General features: G+C 42.2%; 2 protein-coding genes across 7 annotated transcripts in view; one reads left to right on the plus strand and one right to left on the minus strand.

Annotated features, from left to right (window-relative positions):
* macrod1 (mono-ADP ribosylhydrolase 1) overlaps positions 1-20,111 on the minus strand; it is a 109,214-nt gene that overhangs the window by 54,799 nt on the left and 34,304 nt on the right. The window lies entirely within an intron of this gene.
* The window catches only part of flrt1b (fibronectin leucine rich transmembrane protein 1b), a 78,088-nt gene that overhangs the window by 2,661 nt on the left and 55,316 nt on the right, over positions 1-20,111 (plus strand). The window contains exon 1 of one of the 5 annotated variants that reach the window (XM_076739064.1): positions 1,442-2,291. The exons of 1 other annotated variant lie outside the window; for it this stretch is intronic. The gene's annotated coding sequence lies outside the window, so the exon portion shown is untranslated. Of the gene's footprint in view, positions 1-1,441; positions 2,292-20,111 lie in introns of those variants that run through there. 3 more of the 5 variants (XM_076739063.1, XM_076739065.1, XR_013077568.1) reach the window with 3 other exon arrangements.

The raw sequence follows: 20,111 nt of genomic DNA on the forward strand, positions 1-20,111 counted from the left end.
CCTTTAACCTAGTTTTACTTAAGACAATAATTGCCTGCACAGGCACTATTAAACTGATACCATGAGGGATAGCTCGACCATAAATTACAGTAATTTACCACAGATGCACTAATGGCTCCTGTAGGAATATGACTGCTATTTTTCATTAAGGAAACTGTAACACAAAATGAAAAAAATATTAAACTGATTGTTAAATGATCCCTTATTATAACACGATGCAATTAGCATCACTATTTGATTTTGTATGACGAGGAAAAAACATTACAATTTGACGAAATGCAATGCTACAACATCACAATCAGTGCACATAACAGCGTACTGCACAACTGTGATGAACGAACGCTCCCCTGAAAACCTGATTACACACAAGTTACTGTGTCCACCATCGGTTTGCATTAATATATTAAATGGTTTATATGTAAAGTGGAATCTGACCAATTTCTAGTAGAAACCGATCAATAAGTCTGACAATATTAGCTTAACGCAGATAAATTGGTATCATTGACATTAAAATGAGCACTGACTAGGTCGTAAAACTGTGAAGCAGAGATCTCAGTATTTCCTCTTATTTTCTATGTTGCCAAATGTTGATATCATTACCAGATCCAAAAATATGATATTGTCCAGGTTCTCGTTTCTACTGTCTTACTGGTGACAATATTATTGTCTCATTCTGACTGCGACTGTGAGTCGGACTACGGGAGTCGCTTGAACTGAGTCCGACTAAATCTTGGGAGTCTACGTATCTCTGGAGGAGCACCAGAGGGTGCTAGTGGTGCAGCTGCACCCAGAACCAGGACCCCAAGGGACCCACAGGAGCCTTCTACAGCTGTGCACATAAAATTGTATATGTATGTTTGGATGGAGAAAGGGTGTGCAAGTCTTTTGTACCCAGCCATGATCTGCCAGTAAAAGCTACATTTAACATCGCTGTGTATGCAGCACCCAAAGGGCTAAGCTGAGTTAACTGTTTTGTGAAAGAACTGCCCAAAGGTAATAAATGCAAATTAATTGCGAGGCATACCTCTTAGGCAAATAAAAATCATTGGTCACACAGTCCGAATTAAAACCCATCAATATCCGCTGAACCAGCGTTGATTCCCAGTCATTAGTTGAGAGGCCTGACTGTCAACTAATGACTTAGTCCTGACGCAGTATGTCAGTGACATCATTAGTGTTACATTAGCCTGCATGGTGTAATTAAAACTCAAACTGACTCTGACATATAGAGCCAAGCGTATTTTCTTCATTCCTGCCAAGTGTGAGAAACCCTTCTCCTTCCTTCCCTCAAGGACTGAAATCTACTCATGTTCCATCTAAAAGGCCCCCGTACTGATTGCACGTAGGCGGCCCCAGCCCAGAGCACCACGAGCTACGTAGTCTTTGGTGCTTTGTGTGTGTGTGTGTGTGTGTGTGTGTGTGTGTGTGTGTCCGCGCACCTGTCGGTCTAGTGCTTTGGTGAGTTGTCGGTAATTGCTGGACCGTGGCGACCTGCTGAACCCCCTGCAACGGAGCTCAGAGAGCCGCTGTAAAGAGAACCCCCACCATACACACATAGGCAGATAACACAGCGCGCAGCTTCGGCGCGAGACGAGGAAGAAGAGGAGGAGGAGGAGGATCGAGCGTGCGCTGGAGGCGACACCTGTCAAGCCGTTACTAAACACAGTTGGTTTATTTTAAAAGACTGAGGCGCCCTGAAGACTTGGGGGATAAACCGAGGTGGAAATAGAGATTAGTCGCACCTTTTGCCGCTGTTTTGCGCTCAGGGAGAGACACGGAGCCCTTTGAGGAGAGAGGAAAAGGAGTGTGTAGCATTAACGTTATGACAAGCCGCTTCTGGAGTTGAAGTAACGAAGTTGACGTAGGTTAGATGTCGACTGAAGGGAGCGAAGTGACAGCGAGAACCGGGAGCAAAAAGAGAGAAAAACGTGACTTTATACGAGGTTAGTCTCTCTCCCTCTCCCTCTCGCTCTCTCTCATTCACACACACACACACACACACGCACGCACACACACTCGCTACAAACACATTAACCCACAGTGGAGCCCAGAGTGAAACAACGGGGTGGGAGATAACTAGCGCACATCGCGGAGCTCCGGTGCGGGCAGAGCGACACATCCTCGCCGGTCCCTCCGCGGCGCGTTCGCCCGGCTGTAGAGGCTGCTGACCGGGACTTAACTGACTCGCCAAAAAAAAAACAAAAAAAAAAAACTGTCAAGTTGTGAGGATGATTTGACAAGGATGCCTTGAGGGAAGCGAGCAGGAGAGAGGCAGAAAATGGATAACAAAGGTATGATCTGTTTCGGGTTGATGACTGTGCTTGGATTGGAGGATGAGAGGGTAAACGGTTCATTCCGGTTAGGCTGAGGAGCTGTCAGGCTCTTATGTTGCTCATGGTGGTGGCGTTTTTGATGCTAACAGGCTTTTCTGACTCCTTTTGAAAAATGTGTATGTGTTTGCTTGTTTATATGGATGTGCGTTAATTTGTGCAGCTACCTGCTGGACCAAAAAAAAAAAAGAAAGAGAGAGAGAGAGAGAGAGAGAGAGAGAAAAGTCCGATTTAAACAGCAGGGCTTCAGAGAGTTACAGGCAGAGGGAGATTAAAGTGAGAGATTATACTTTGTAAAGAGATAGAATTCCCACTTGCATGTTTTCTCTCATCTCTCCCATCGCTCTTTCCCTCCCTTTATCCCTCATGTGAGCAGTAGTGCGTGTGTTTTTCATGTGTGTATAATTGCATGTGGTGGTCTTAGTGCGTGTGTGTGTGTGTATGTGTGGGTGGGTGTCTGAGTGTGTGTTTGCGTTTGTCAGAGGGGCCAAGACTGTCTCCCAATGGACATGCCCTTCTTACAATGTCTACACCCCCCTCCACCCCCCCCACCCATCTCAACACACACACACACACACACACACACACACACACAAGTGCTTTGATGCTCCATGTTGTGCAGGACACAAACTAGACTAAAAACACACAAACAAAATGTTGCGTCATCCAACTCATTTCAGCGGACATCTAACATCTCTCACTGGATGTAAACACACACACACACACACACACACACACACACACACACACACAGCCTGTACATATATATCTATATGTATACATACACACGCGCACACACACACAGGATTAGCAGTCATACAAGGCCATATTGAGACAGCAGATTAGAATGAGATTCTCGGGGCCAAAGTGGTACAGAACATGGGATTAAAGAAGAAAGGCAGAGATGGGTGGATGGATGGAGGGATGGATGGAGCGATGAACAGAGAACAAGGGAAGAGAGTGAGAGGCACTGAGACCAAAAGGGGGGCAAGAGAGAGAAAGGGAGAGAGCAGCACAGAACATGAGATTAAAGTGTAATGTCCTAGAGAGGGAGAGAGAAAGAGAGAATCCAGGGCAAGTCATGCAGTTAGAGGGAACTGCACATTGGCAGAATGTGGAGAGAATAAAGAAGAGGAGAAGGCTGCAGACACTCTTTCTCTATCGCCTCCCTTTTGATCTCCTCTTATTCACCCATCCGACAGCAGGAGAGGAGCACTGCTTATATAACTCGCCATTTGAAACACAATAAGCCAAGAAGGGGTTTTTGAAGAAGAAGAAAAAAAAAAACACAATAGGCACGTTACAGATTGTTAAATTGCCGAGCAAAATTAAAAAAGAAAACCCGGGCACAGAGGTGTTCCCAGTCAAACAGACATCAATATTGTCCCTGTGCCCGAATGGCAGTATTTTTCATTTCCTGCAATCTGTTACAGGCATCACTCAGCCCAATAAAAGGCCCTGCTTACACCTCAGAATAGAACTGTTTCAGATCCTCAGCACCTGCGTGAGGCTCCGCTGACCGCGCTCCTGTTAAGTTTTTCGCAGCATATGTGTTAAAAGACATGTTAGTGCCAATTCAGCACAACATGTGGTCCTTCATTGAGCTCAAAGAATTATTTGTGACAGATTAATCTAGTCTTTTAAGCAGCTTTTTGTCCTCATGTGTAAGTATTGCTGACTTAGCTGTGCAATCAGGTTGCTGATGCCAATATGAGGCCAATATCTGACTAATAAAAGGTGTCTTATGGAGAATTACCACAGTATTAAAATATGATGCAGTAGCTTGATTTTATGCCTTTTTTAAAACTCAAATAAGGTATTAGATCTTCCTCAACAGAGTATAATCCCCCAAAGCAACTGCTAAAGTATATAGTGCTCTATAGACAGAGAGGACTGATTCGCTGTGTAGAATTTCTAATACTGAGGCTCGACACTGAATCTGTACGGCCAGTAAAAACTGGCATCCTTTGGATTCTTAAGCTTGCACCTCCAGATTTTATTTTGGCCGCTCTGGGGCAGTGCAACGAGCTGGAGGCACAACATTGATAAATGATCTCCATATAAAATTGATAAGGAGCATGTGTTAGCAAACAGTTGTCTGTTATCCACCAGAAGACAAGGAGCAACATGACATTTATTTGGTTTGTGGCGATCTGGTGAATGTAAGCCCAATATTCACTCTCCTTTTCGCTCTGTATTGGTCGTCATCAAGAAAAATATCAGGCTCTTTAGCTGCTAAACACCTGATTATGTTCACCAGCTTGTCACTCACTTCGTCTGCCTGCTGGTTGGTGCTGGGCCTGTGGGGTATTGTGGGTTAATGAAAGCTTTTTTGCTGAAAATAGTAAAGTTATGGGCTGTGAAACCAAAACAATTAGCTGAAAAACGCTATTATCACTACAGTATCTCCTTTTACGTTATATATAGTTATTGTTTTCATTGTTGATAAAAAAAACCTCTTGATTAATGCAGTTTAACATATGTAGAACATATCAAATGACTGAAAACATCTCTCATCTGCTCAACTGTACAGATACAGGTACTTTATTCCATACTGTCGAATGTAAAGCCCCGGGGGTTAAAACTACCCCCAGTTTTCTTCAGTAGTGAGGGCATGTACCTGGTGGTTTGTTCACCTTACCAGCGAGTGATTGCATGTAGTGGGGAGCAGTGTTCGAGGCACTGGGTCAGTGTCCCGTGGCAGATCAGTGGGTGTCAAGAGGAGGGGAGATGACTCTTCTTGCTTCATGTATCTAAGCAGTATGTCTGCTGTCCTGAGGCTGTTTGACCTTCTTACCCAATGTGCCTGTCTGACTGATTTCAGATTCTGTTCATCTAATAAGTCATTATCCAGCAAAATTTACTTCAGTTTACCATCATCATCTTTATAACCCCACTCTGTAGCTTAAATGTATAAAAATTAGGGGTTGATTTACATCATTTACATCCTCAGCTTTGTTTTCATGGGTACAGTCATGACATTAGTGTTAATGTTTCACAGCAAAGTGTAAATAATTCAGCAGCATGAAACCAGAACTGGACTGTTACTAAGCATATCAGTGCTTGTCGACTTTGGCAGGATGTTAACATTTCCTTTTATTAATGATTCAATATTGGAATTGGTACCCATCCAAATCAATATACAATTGTAACAAATGGAAGATGTCCATGCTGCCCTCGACTGGCTTGTCGTCTATTCATGGCTGTTTAGAGAAAAATTGTGCTTTCTGAGGAAGGTAAATGTTTAAGTCCATTGAACAGAAAGATGAATTGAAACAGATTAGATTGTGCTATATTGATCAGCAAGAGTGGAAATTGTCTTGTCATCTTCATGGTCATGGAACACATCTAAAAACAGATGGAGAGTATGTAATACACAGAGCCCAATAATTAACTACAGTATATTCACAAAATGAACAACTGTATGTGAAGGTAGTCTGGGTCTTTTCATTCCCTTCTAATGCAAGTAGAACAAACCAAAACAAGAGGGGCAGAGGAGCAGTGCCTGTTATATATCTGGGTATCCAAATATACCTGCACATTAATGTTTCCAGGCACCCCACCCTATTAAAGCCCGTGTGTGGGAAACACTGCACTTGTCGCCAGATTTAGAGTTTAACCCGCCCCCGAAACAATCATTTCATAACCGTGTCCTGAACAGCTTTACAGAGACTCAGACTGAGACAGCACCCAGCACGATTTACTGAGGATTATAGCACATTTTCTCATTTTTAACAAACAGTGGAACATAAAGCTCATTTAGATGTGAACAGTCGAACTAACAAGGGCTGAACTTATAGTCAGTCAACTCCAACCGGAACGAGCACTTGCACTGTCCCAGATTAAAGAACAACAGATGTTGATAAGAAAATATCCCGTATAGAATTGATAGAAATCATAATGTAAATGGTATCAAGATACAGTGATTCTGCAGAACTTGATATTGTTATAGATAGTCAGTTATCTAGGACACATCACGATGTCTGTGCTACTAACAAAGAAAAAATAGCAGGAATTGTGTATATATTCACTGCGTTATGGAGTCTGAGCGTAGTACCTACACACACTGATTGCAACTTGTCCGTGTGCTTGCCGGGTAAGGCAGAATGGGAGGGGAATCTCTTTAGAGCACCTGCTTTTTAAGAAAAATATCAATATTTGGTGCCGGTGTGTTGTTAACGAATCACAAGAGGAAATAATACAATATATTCCCAAATCAATATTTTGTCACACCCCTACAAACTATGTGCCCTTATTATGTCATGGGTTTGAACCTTTGTAATTTCCCTGATTACATCTGTCACACTATATAATTGAAAATGTAAGGAAGAAACAGCCAGTATCTGCAAAAGCACAACGGGCAGGCTCAACAACAGACACAGGCCCCATGTATACCTGGTCTTAACATGTGATCTATATCTGGATAATGACATTCAGTCCATGGGGATTTCTATTTACATCAGTATCTCGATTCTGTCTGCATTGTGGTCTCAATATGCAAATTAGTTACGTGGGGCTGTTGAACTCGTCAACAAACCTGGCGTGACACAGGTAAAGGAAAGTGATGCTACGGACAGGCGACATTCAGTTAAATCGGTTTTTGCAAGATTTTCTTACTACTGCTACTAGTTGTAGCTTTTGTTGGACTTGCTTCAGTTGGTCAGGAAATCTTTGAACTGGTTGGGTGTTTTTTTTTTCTTAGCATGGCTATAATTGATATTTTTATATTAACAATGTGTCAAATGACTGAAAACAATGTGACTATAAGCTATGAACCTGCACAACATGATCACTTGAATCGGCAGCTCCTGTCGACTTCACAGAGCTTTAGAGCGAGTACCAGCTCATTGTTTAACTGTTCAGCAGCAACTTTGCTGCTGTGGTTCACTCTCACAGCTCTGTTACAGACACGAAAGGCAGCTTTTTTCAGCGAAAAAGCTGTAAAAACTCAGCTTACAGTACCTGCTCTACACCAAACAGCAGACAGACACAGTTAGCCACTAGCAGGTGAACAGAGTGGAGCATTTAGCAGCTAAATAGACAAATATCTCCCAGAGGAGTTGGTCGAGACAAACCAGAGATAAAAGAGATTGAACATTGGTCTTACATTCACCAGGTGGCCAGAAACACAACTCTGCTTATATCTTGCATTAACACGCATTTTTCTAAATCCAGATACATATTGTATGTTAATGCCAGATGTAATTGGGCTGATGGGCAGCTCAGGGCCGAGGGTAGCCTCAAAGAAAAGGTAAAAGTCTGAACATACTACAAAGTTTAAAGAGTGTGGGCAATTTGTTCTGCATAATTTGTTTAAGAGTAAAATCCACTTTTCCCTTTTGCTTTTCCTCTTTGCTCTGAAGGCAGAAACAGTCTGTAGAGCTTAAGATAAGAAGACCAACTCTTGTATTCAGACAACATTTCAAAATGGATTCTGTGTAGGCCTAGTCATTGTCTTAGTTTATCTCTTATGCAATCCATTGTAGGAGGCAGTATGGCTCTGAAACCAACTGTGCTTTTATATAATTGAGGCTATACCATGTTTTGGCTGAGACTGACCGAAAAGACATAATAAATGAGATCACCAGAAAACCTGAAATAAATATATCCCACGGTAGATGCCAGATAAGACCATTAGAGAGGTGCATTACACAAGGGAAGGTTTTAACAATTTAGGAGGCTTTCTGAAACACAGGCATAAACACACACACACATACACACACAATGGTCTTGCATTAGGCTGTGTTAAATTGCCTTATGGCTTTGTGTCCGAGTATGTGTGCGTCAGTCCATTTGCTAGAGCAGAGGAGCAGTGTGGGAGATGCAGGCAGGTCAGAGAGAGTAGGAGTCACACAGAGAGAAGTTCAGAGATGAGCTTTTGTTTGTGCAGCAGGGATGACTTCAGAGCTCCTCGCTGTTCCCTTACCTGCCTTTAAACCAGCTACAGTCACCTCCAGAAATACTGGCACCTTTGATTAAATAGTGCAAGTTCAAAATGAGCTGAATAAATATTAAAACAAGAAATAAGCTGCATTATATTCCATTAAAATTGGGGAGATTATTGTCAGTGATAGAAAAAGGAATTCTTTAGAAAGAATACACTGTTTTCACCTCCAGAATGACGACAGGTACAGTTAGCACTAGTGCCTCACACTCGTGAAACACACCAATGAACTGTTATCATTAAGCTGGGATACTGCAGGTTAATGAAAGATAATTACAAATTACCAGCCGGTATCAGTGACAAATTTTGGGTGTTACTGTGGAGAATGTGTCAAAAATAGACGTAGAAAGGAAAAGTTTGTGGAGAAAATAAACCCAGTGGTGAAAGGAAAGCAAAGAGCAAAGATGTGATCGCCTGGATGAGGAGTTCATTTGATGCAAAGAGTGACTTCCTTTTGATCCTTCTTGGATCAAAGACTGAGAAAGCTAATGGAGAGGGACAGGTATGAAAGTATTAATGAATAAATCAGCACCTATGGCCAGGATTATTTAGGGAATAAAGAGCCATTCATCATCTCACTCTGAACATGGATGTTTTATGTTGTGTTACTTCTGTCCAATTTTTATTTCAGTGTATTTATGCTCTAACTACTCAGACTGTGAAAAGAAAGTAGGAAGACGTGAAAGATTTTCCCACAGCAATAAGAATTCAGTGGTGGATGTGCCGAATCAGAACCAGAATAATAAAAGAACAAATGCCCAACCCTTTTTGCGGGGCTATAATTTACGTCTTTCATATTAGCCCAAAATGCAGAACATTTGTAATTGCATCACTGTGCCACAAGCTCCAGATTGTCTACATTTTCCAATTTTGTATCACTTGCACCACAGTTCACATCTGTTGCAGCAGTCTGAGTGTGTTGCCTGCAGCAGAAATTAGTGCTGCAATGACATGCGGTGCATGTAATTCATTTGGAACTTGTGTTTTTAAAAAGCTCAATTTTAGATTTTGGGACTTGCACCAACTGTGTGCCTTTGCTGGCAGGGTTTTCCAGACTTATCCCACTGCTTAATGACAAACAGTGGGTGTTCAAATAGAATGTTTCTGTGTCTATTTAAAAGCTAATATGTAGGCTAGTGTCTAATTTCCACCTTTCACATATTTGTTGGTTTATGTTGCAAAGCTCTTTCTTTGTTGACTGAAATCTTGCAGCTTTTCTGATAGCTATCTTTTTGATTCTGGTTGCACTTTTTGGTAAACGTTCATATGTCTTCATAACCACTATGGCAAGAAATAAATACCAGAGAAATTAAGCATAAAAACACAACTGCTTTTGGGAAGAACAATCTGCACAAGAACTAAAATCCTAAAATCTGGACCAAAACAAGCATCTAAGTGGGACCAATACCAAATTACCACCAACTACCATGGCAACAAAGAGTGAAAAGCAAATAGCATACTAAGCACACCATCCAAAACGATCAATTAATGAAATAAACATGTACACAAGCCAATTAGAGCTATGTTCAGAAAGTGGTACACTATCTGCAAAGCAGAGATGCAAATATGGTATGATTGTGAATTCAACTGGCAGGAATATGTGTTTGACCTAATGTATCGAATCCCAATAAATCTCTCAGGTATGCAGGGATCATGCTTAAGTCTACGCTTGAATAAGCTTTGATAATTACCCTCTAGCATTTTCTGGGGTGTGTTCATTGTCTCTGTATAATGAGGAACAAAGGTGCGTACAGCCAAAACACAACGACTGCTGACTGACAGACTGGCAGGAGTTGCATCGGTTTTAGTTCACTCATTTTACTCAGCAGCAATTCAATCCTAATTTATTTATAAAGCGCATTTAAAAATAACAGCAGTGCTGTACAATCAAAAATAGCAAAGACTATACGATAACACAATAAAACACAAAGACCATTTTAAAGGACAATAGGTCCAATAACATAATAAAAATGATAAGATCATAAGAGAAAGAACTCTCACACTGAGGTAAAAACCGAGAAACAGCATTTTTTTTGTTTGTTTTTGTTTGTGTTTTTTTCTCTTTAAAGAGTCGGGCTGCTGTGAAATATTTTTTTCTTCCAGAGATAATAATGAAATGGAAACTGACAGGAAATAATAGAGAGAAAGGGAGAGAGATAAAGTGTTGGTGGGTGAGAGGCAACAAAGCTTGTCAGCTGGATCCCAACCTTCAGTACTGTGCCTTAGCCTGCCACCAGGAGGCCGCACGTACTTCACATCTTATTGGACACACACACACACACACACACACACACACACACACACACACACACAAAAGACTCTAGGGATTCTGCTCCAAACGCATAAGTGCTAAGTTCAACCTAGCGAGAGTTATTGTGACCTATCTAAGAGTGCCTTCTGGTGGACTGTTGTGTATGAGTGTGTGTGTGTATCAGTGTGTGTGAGGGTGTCCGGCCCATAAATTGCCTTCCTGTGTGCAGATACTTCCTGTGCATACCTCATTCTGAGCGAGACACACAGAGTGAGAGAGAGAGAGTGTGTAAATGCTTTGAGCTGGAAAAACCCTCAATCATATTTAATGGGATGATTTATCCACATACTGTCATGAGACGATGCGTATGCATGCTGGGCTGTGTGTGGAAATGTGTGTTTTGCCGAGAGATGGGGTATATCATAGCATCTCCTGGTCCTGGCATATAATATTGCAGGCAGATGGGTGTGGATATATATATATTTTTTTGTGCAGATAGATGTAAGGCACTCCTCCTGTACTGATAGAGAGCAGTGTTAGACTGATATAACAGGCCAATTTTAAAGCTGTTTGTGGTTCTCTCAGACATTGGCCAGGTCACGTTGTCCGTTGCTGATGTGAAGGAGGCCCCTGTCTCACTGCAGCAACTGAATATGTTTTTATGAATATTATTTCTTCATCGCAGATGGCTAAGCAGAGAAATGATTCCAGCATGGTGTGGGAGGATTTTACTCACAGCTTCAGGGGTGTCAGTCTGTAAAACCTGCAATGAAACCTGCCTCACCCTGCCTTAAGGAGCCGCCAACCCACCTAAAAGCTTTCATCTGCGAGGCTTTCACTGGCTTTTCAGTGGCCCATGGTCTAATTGCCATCCTGCCAACATTAACATGTTGGGAGAAACAGTGAATCATGTTAAATCTGAGTTTCTGTTCGCCATTAAAATGGTCAGATTTTTAATTGAAAGATATGGAATTTTTGGTCAGCTGCCGCTTCGGTCGGAAAAATGTGAACACTCATCATTAAACCTGCATGTTTGTCTAACCCTAATTGGAGGTGAAGTGAGTGGGTGAAGTAGCTGGACTCAAGCACGCAGCGCTGTGAATATATTGTCAACACCCAAGGCCACAGCCCTCAGAGAGCCCCCAGAGAGATAATGCAGTTTATTTACCGCTTATGCATAGAAATCTCTGCACTGTGTAGCCCACAGTGTGAGGTCTGACTGTTTTAATTATTAGCTGCTGTGTTTAAAATGAAGCCGCCAGCATTTTCATTATTCGCACCATATTTATGCAAAACACCTTCACTCTGGGTGTCGTGTGTGTGTTTCTGGGCGTGTGTGTCCGCCCATCTCTGCCACCTCCACCCTCGTGTCTTCTTTCAAGACCACCTCTCCCTCCTTCCCTCTCATCCCCGCTGCCGTCCTGCCTGTTCACCTCCTGTCCTCCACTCTTTAGTCCGTCCTCACCTCCTCCTCCTCCGCTGCTCTCTTCTCTTGTCTCCAGCAGCACTCTCTTTATCTCAGAGTCTCGTTTTCTCCCTCCTCTGCTGTTCGTTCTCTCTTTGGAAACCGGCTTCCTCCGGGGCAAAAACTCTACAGCTCACTTTGTCTCCCTGTCCGCCTCCATCTATGCTCCCCTCTTTCCATCCTTCTTCTTTATCCTCTCTCTTTTACTCCTTTCCACAATACAATAGGTTTCAGGAACCGTCAATTGAAAATTCCCATTTGCACTGCTCGCCTCTCAGTGGCTTGCTCTCATCTTATCACTGTTGGAGTTTTGTCCTGGCTACTGTTCAGAAGAAGCAGAGGAGGAGACGTAGAGAGAAAGGAAGGGAACAAAGCCAGGAACACTGCCACCACGTTCATATGCACACAGAAAGGGCAAGCAGGAAAGCATTTAATGTACAAAGTTTCACCTGGATTTTCATGCTTTGTCAACAATCCCTCAGATACACCTGAAATGAACTGAAATACATTTAACCTACATGTAAAAGGTGGGGCTGGGCATTAACACAGATGGCAATAGAAGACTGGCTTGATAAGAAAACTCAATATAGAGTCAATAAATTACACAGCTTGACAACCTACTAATAACCTAATGCCAACACAAAAATGTCTTTACATGTGTCAAAAATTAGACAGTTAGACAGGGAGGTGAGCGCTACCTCTAAAAAACTAAGGAACAAGTAACAGATCAACAGTCACAACAAGCTGAAAGAGCTGCTGTGGATAAATAAGGTAAGAAGACCTCAGTGGTCGGACGATATTTTGGCCACTTAAAGGGGATGAGACAGTCCGTTAAATGTTAAAGTCTGGCTCAAAACACATGTAGAGTATATTTTGATGTACATTACAACCCTGATTCCCAAGAAGTTGGGACACTGTGTGCATACGCTTTGTCCAAAACAGCACAAAGATAATATATTTAATGGTTCACCTCATCAGCTTATTCTGAATTTGATGGCAGCAATACATTTCAAACACATTGGGTCAGGAGCAACGACAGACTGGGAAAGTTGTGGGATGCTCCAAACACACCTGTTAACACACACCAGGTAGACAGGTTCATTGGTAACAGGTGGTAGTATCATGATTGGGTATGAAAGGGGCATCCTGGAAAGGCTCAGTCAATCACAAGTGAGGATGGTTTTTGTGAACATGTGATTGTATAAAGGATATTACTATATGGGCCTGGAAACACTTTGTAAAACCGCTGTCAGTAAACAGTTAATTTGCAAATGATTGCATTTTGTTTTTATTTACGTTTTCACACAGAGTCCCAACTGATTGGAGTCGAGGCTGGATGAACGCAGCTGAAAACATGTTCTAATAAAGAGGGGAAATAGCACAAAAATCACCTGAAGCATTACCATCTAATAGTGCAAGCAGAGCGCAAGTGCTTGCATTGTCACCAGTAATTAGACCCATCCCCAGAATCAGTCGCAAGGCTCTCAGAGAAGATAACCTGCAACAAACCGTAACATTACTGTGCTTTCTCCCACACTCATCACATGCTGTTGTGTCATTACTTCACAAAAGACGTGGTGCTGATAAGATGCAAAAATGTGAAAATGAGGGATTTTAACTGATGAACTGAAGCAGACCAACTGAAAAGACTTTGTTTCTTTTTGCATTATTTACTTAAATTCATTTTCTGTTTGCAGCTCATACAATTCTTGGTCATGCAGGCTCTGAATCTACTCAGTAATCTTTGTGTGATCTTAAACTAAACAGAAATCCAGACTTAATTTATGGGAAGATAAATATCAATATCAACTGTCATAAAAGAAAACCTTTTGCCATTTTGCCCAACTCAAAAAAAAAGAAGCAATGATGAAAGAGAGGAAAAAAGAGGTGAATGGGAGAAAAGAAAGAGAATCTGAGACAAAGACAGAAAAGGAACCACAGACAGCTACGAGAAGGTCGAAGCAATAGAGCAAGACACCAAAAAAGGTGGCAGAAAAACACAGAAACAGCGAACGGGAAGAAAAGGCGTTAAAAGAGGATGAATGTCAGACAAAGAAAACGTCAAAACCTTCTAAATAATCTACAGATGCTACTTAACACGTTCCAACAGCCTGAAATAGTCGATATACTGTATAAGCAAATTCAGAGATAATTGACCTCAACACTCCTGTGAGTGAGAGGAGAGAGATGGAGGGAAGCAGAGAGACAGAAGCAGAGACTGTACTATGGTGTGAACTGCCATAGAGTGTAAGTGGGAGGTAGTGTTGTCACAGTGCATAATGGTGTTGCTATCATTATCACTGGCTAGAAGAACAAAGAACAGAGGACTGGTGTTTGTGTGTGCGCGTGTGTGTGCGCGCGTCAGTGAGAAGGAGAGAAAGTTCACAGGTCAAAAGAGCAACAAAAGTGTGTGTGTGTGTGTGTGTGTGTGTGAGCACGTAACAGAGGCTGTGAGGATGACTATTTATTTATGTAAGTGTGGCTAAGATCTGGAGAACTTTGCATGAGTGTGTGTTGGTGTGTGTGAGGTGTCCATTTTAGGGGAACAGCTGCTGATCGAGGCTGGTGTGCGCACAAAACACCCGGGTACACATCTGCCACGCGAAGCCGATAATACCAAAATGTTGCCGACTGTATTCAACACGTTTGTCTTCATTTGTCATTTATCAACGCCGTGCCGTTTTTTTCCTCTGCATGCGTGCAACTACAAAAACACTGTAAATTTTTAAAGCCCCGGCTCACAATCCTGCAGTCACACTTTAAGAGATGTCAGTGCTTAGCATTAAATGGCAAAAAAAAAAAAAAAAAGAGATGACATTTCCCTGTGGATTATATTTAAAACCATAGAAGCCTCAGAAAACACAGTTTTGTCACATCAAACAGATCAAACAGGGGACAAAAGTGATATGAACATTAGTACATCAGTTCCACTTACAGTACAAGCTACTGTACTGCTTTGTTAAAGGAGTGCACTTGCGTCTCTCTAAACGTATTTGTTCCATTTCTGAGTGACTTAGACAGAGTCAGGGCCGGATTAATGCGCAACTTACTAGAGGGCTGTTGTAGGGCTTGTTGTGTGTTTTTTTTTTTTCTTGTTTTTTTTTTTTGGTGACATTATTTTGTGTTCCAAATCTGGACGATACACTAAGTGGTTAGGCGGCATGAGCGTCCACGTTTCATCCAATCAGATTATCGGGGCCAGCTATGTTGCTTTGCAAACAGCCAGTTGTGGACTTCCACTGCTGCCCTTTGCAGAGGAGGTGTTTGCTGAGCTGGGAGCAGAAATCAGTTATATATCATTACAATGTCCATAATTTCAAGGATAAGGTTGGCAATAATTTAGATTTTTCTATATATTCTGTGTATTAGTCCGTGTCTGAAAATAGCCCCTAACAAACGTACTATTTCCTCCAGTTGGAATGACTTTTCTAAAACTATAACGCCCACATGTTGTAGGAAATCACTGAGCCTTTTTTTTTTAAATGAAACTGTACAGTTATGATCTGTTTTTAAGACTCATGTCCGTGTAAGAACAAATGAGCTTGGCGCTGAGTGCCACAGTCAGGTGAGGGAGGCCAGAAAGCATCGGGAGGCAGACGAACACATTTGAATCTGTTGACAGTGAGAAAAACACAGAAGACGACCAGCCTTGCGCTTTTCCTCATCTGTCCACTGCAACTAGCTGATGAGGAGTCCGAGTAGAAATTAGTGGCAGAAATGAAGCCAACCCCCGGTGTGTGCTACAGCCCAGAGCCTCCCTTCAGATCTTTGCTGCTTATCCCCGTCCTGTCGCTTCCCTCATCTCTCTCCTGCTCTGCCCCTCCCTCTCATGCTAAATGGAAGCTGTGTGTTGCTGTGTTAGAAAGCTGGTCACATCCCTCTCACTCTTCTTTTTAGCCCCTCTTAGAGTCTCTCCCTCTCTCTTTCTCATTTCCCACCTCTACCTTTCTTCCTCTCTGTCTATCCTTGACACAATCTCTCTGTCTTTTCCTCTCCCGCTCTGCTCCCTCCAGCCTTCGCTCTGTCCACGCCGACACCCTCGACTGAGTCTGCCGTAGTCATGGCCTTCAGAGCCTGACAAGAATTCAGTGCCAGCGCAAGTGTGTGTGCGTGAACAAGTGTGTGTGTGTGTGTATATATGTGTCTCCGAGCATAGATGAAATATGAGCTGTTAAATATGAATGCTGGGTTATGTTCCGATGCCATGTAGTCACGTCACTCATGCATGGAGGAGTAGTAAAAATGTGCATGCGCACACACACACACACACACACACACACACGGTGTGGGTTCGGTGCGTATGACAAGTAACTGCAGAGCTTCTGTGGTATTATTCTGCATCGCATTTACCATCCATTTGTCTGTGATACTTGCCACACACACAACCACACACATACAGAGGCAGGCCCTGGATTCAGGCTTCACTGACTTTAAACCTTGCTCAGGCTGACAGTAATTTCTGCCTCCAAATTACATTCCAATGGCTTCATAAATCTGCTGCCTCCTCCTCCGCCTCTTTCTTTTTCCCCCCATCTTCCTGCCTCTGCTTCTCCATCTTCCCCTCTTCTCTACCGGCCCTCGTCTCTTCCTCTCTCCCTTTTTCACTCCAGCCTCACTTCATTTTTCCTGTTTAAACCTCCACCCTCCTCCTTCCCTCTCCGCCTCTATTTCACCATCTCTCCGTCTCCTTTCCTCGCTTTCTCTTTCCCCCCGTATCACTTGTTTTCTCGTTTCCCCACACTCCCTCTCTCTGGCGCTGGCTCAGTAAATGAGAAACAGGGAGGCAGAGATGGGGAGGTTACGTGTGCGGGGTAGTTAAACAGTCACACACATAAATCCATACAGATACATACACACCTACACAAACACAGATGTACACACACCCACACTCACAGATGTGCTCACGTACACAAAGAAATGTGTAAATACACAAAAACATGAGCACACATCCACAGTCAAACATCATAAACAGCAAATTACTCTTTGATTGAAAGACAAGCATTTGTGCTGCTATATATTTGCCATGCCTCTAAATTGACTTGTGCTGACACACACACGCGCACACACATGCACACACATGGCTATTTTAATGAGAGTGTTCATTTTACAGATTGTGCCTCTAGGTGAAATAATTGCCAATGTTGGGCCCTGATGGCTGGTCCAAGTGCTCTCAGGCCAGTTGTCTTTATGGGCCATGGTGGGCCGCGAACACACCCCTCATCTCCCTCGCTGCCGCTTTAACTGCTGCTCTGCTGTAGCCGAAACACACGCGGGATGAAGACATGGGCATAATATGCATAAGCACACAATGTAGACACCAACTTACGCATTAATACTAAGCACACGCATACACACGCGCCAAGAGAGAGGCCAGCAGAGAACAATAGGGCCGTCTGACAATGGGGCTCAGAGGAATTCTCTCCTCCATATTAATATTCAGCAGAGTGGATGTAGAGAGAGTGTGTGTCAGCAGGGACGCATGCTCATCAACCTCGCTAACACTGGGGTTAGGCAGCCACATGATTACAAAGTACTCAGACTTTGGTCCCCAGCCCCATAACTATTAATCCCTAGCTCCTACTCCCTCACTTCCTAGCTCCTAGCTCCCTACAGTGCACAGAGCGAGCACACTGCCAAGTATCACAGCTGTCACTTTTCTTCGCTTTCCATTTTCTGAATTATCCCAAACAGCCTGATAGAGCAAAGGGGTGGATGGAAATGGAGATTTGATATTGTCGATTTCCTGCTGCTACCCACTACAGTGTTTCAAATTTGTGAAAGTGCAGCTTGAAGGTCATCTGGAGGAGAATTTGCAAAAACAAAATACTACATTTTTCCTGGTAATTTTTGATGAATAAAGCCAGAACACCAAAGCACGCACCCTTAGCTTGTTTTTTCTTAAACCAGAGGCTTCATTCTTGGTCTCATCTCCATCATTTCCACCTCATGTCAAAGCAAAGACGTATGTAAGTAAATGCACCTGAAATACCAGACTCTCCTCTGCATATCTTACCTCTGTCAGTAAATTCTACAAGGGGACCACTAACAACACACATTTAAATACTCTGGCCATATTTCTGTATATGTTACCTCCATCTGGAGATTTATAAGAACATGAATCGCTTACAGCATATATTTACACATCTGCTCAGTTTATTATCTCAGTTTATTCAGTTGCATTACCACCAGTCTTCTCCCTATCGGCCCGGCCATAAAGCAAAGAAAAAAAATGCTAGTATCTGATTATTACTGTACAAAGGAGTGAGGAAAACAAGACAGCCACAGCATTTGGACCGCACAGAGGCCACAGTGAAAGTCACATACTGTAGCGTGTCTGCAGGCTACACAGTTGTCATTGACTGGCTCACAAGAGCAGAGTGATTTCTGTCCCCCTGAGGAACGAGACCTTCTCTGTGCTCTCTGTTATGCAGAACAAAAACAAGTACAACGGAAAAGATGCGCAGAGAAGGGTCAGTTAGAAATATTTTTTGACCTCAACACTGCATGGGTCACCTGTCCAAAGTGTGGGAACTGCTCTCTTTGTTACTCTTCTATTACTCACTAGTGCTGTGAGAGTTATGAGAAAGTAATAAAATAGGAGCTAATATGCAGGAATTGTGTTGTAAGGAGAAAAGCATTTTACACAGCTTTACCAATTCAAAGGGAAATGCTGAAATACTTACAATAATGCGAAAACCCACCCTGCACCCACTTACTGTTTTACATCACTGTACATGATTTGTCAGTGTTTCTAAATTCGATTTTTCTTCCTTATATTACTCATTTGACAGATGTTTTACTCTTCAAAGACCTGTCTTTAGAGAGTATGGTGCCATGACATCGATAAAAGAAATAACAGCCATGCAGAAAAAATAAATAGACTGCGACCTGAACACCTGCTGGCTAAAATCTGAGATTTAACTCTTGTTTAATTGTGGATAAATACAAGAAATTAAAGTCTGACACGTGTAAATCAATGCTTTTTATTTTCGAGAAAAGACAATCCATAATGTCATTTCAGGGCTGCAAATAATGATTATTTTTGTCAACAATTTACCAATCTTATTTTATCAATTAATCTAAAAAAAATGTCCTTCAGAGTTTTGAAGTTGACTTATTTAAATTTCTCTTCTAGAAGACAAAGAAAAGCAACAAATACTTACATTTTAGATGCTGAAACCAGTTAATTTTTGGGAACTTGTCTGTAAAAAATGACGTAAACCATGAAATGATTATTAATTGTAACTTTCTGCCGCTCTACTAATCGATTTATCCACTAAGTTACAGCTGTAGTCTCATTTTCCGTATTTATTCTAAATACACGACTGACTCAACATCTATGACTCATTCATTCTATTGCCTGATACAAGAGACCGAATGCAAGCTGTTGACCTCACACTGACATCAATGAAGAGTTCTTCCATGACGTTTGAATGTGAATGTGAATGAGGGTGCTGCTGAGACACTTCACAGTGTCATTTTTCTGGATTTCTAATGAGCATGCCTTTAAAGAACTGCACTTATTAACATCAAATGCATTCAAATTGTATGAAAGAGTCGATAAACTCAAAGAGAATTCAAAGCTCTTTGTGATGCAGTGAAAGACAGCTGGTTCCATGTCAAGGTGTATCCATTCACCTTTGAAAGGTTGTGTGTATTCTCTGTCTTGGAGGTTAAGCAGTGTACTCTGGTGTAGGATAAATGTTGTCTATTAATAACAGAGATATTTCCTTTGAAAAGTGGTACAATTGCCTCAACAATGTACTGAAATACAGTTATGAGGAACAGAAGTCAGCGACTTTCTCCTTCTCTAACCTCCCTCAAACATTCATTTTCAGCTTCTCCCCTCTCCTAAATGAACAGTGTCTAGCTTTTGCCTCCCTGCCCTGATACATGCTCCATAATGCTCCTTAATTCCTCCGTCTCCCCCATCACACTCCCCCGAGCTCGGCTTGCTACGGAAAAATCCATCACAAAAAGTTTTAAGGACAGCCTCGACATTATACAGATAGAGCTTCACATATTGATGTCTAATGGGCAATGGCAGCGAGCTGTGGAAATGCTGCTGATGTTCAATATTCACATCTTGTCCAATGCAGGCAGACATTTTGCCTGCGGTAG

Source organism: Chaetodon auriga, chromosome 9, assembly GCF_051107435.1.
Source record: "Chaetodon auriga isolate fChaAug3 chromosome 9, fChaAug3.hap1, whole genome shotgun sequence".
Lineage (NCBI taxonomy): Eukaryota > Metazoa > Chordata > Actinopteri > Chaetodontiformes > Chaetodontidae > Chaetodon > Chaetodon auriga.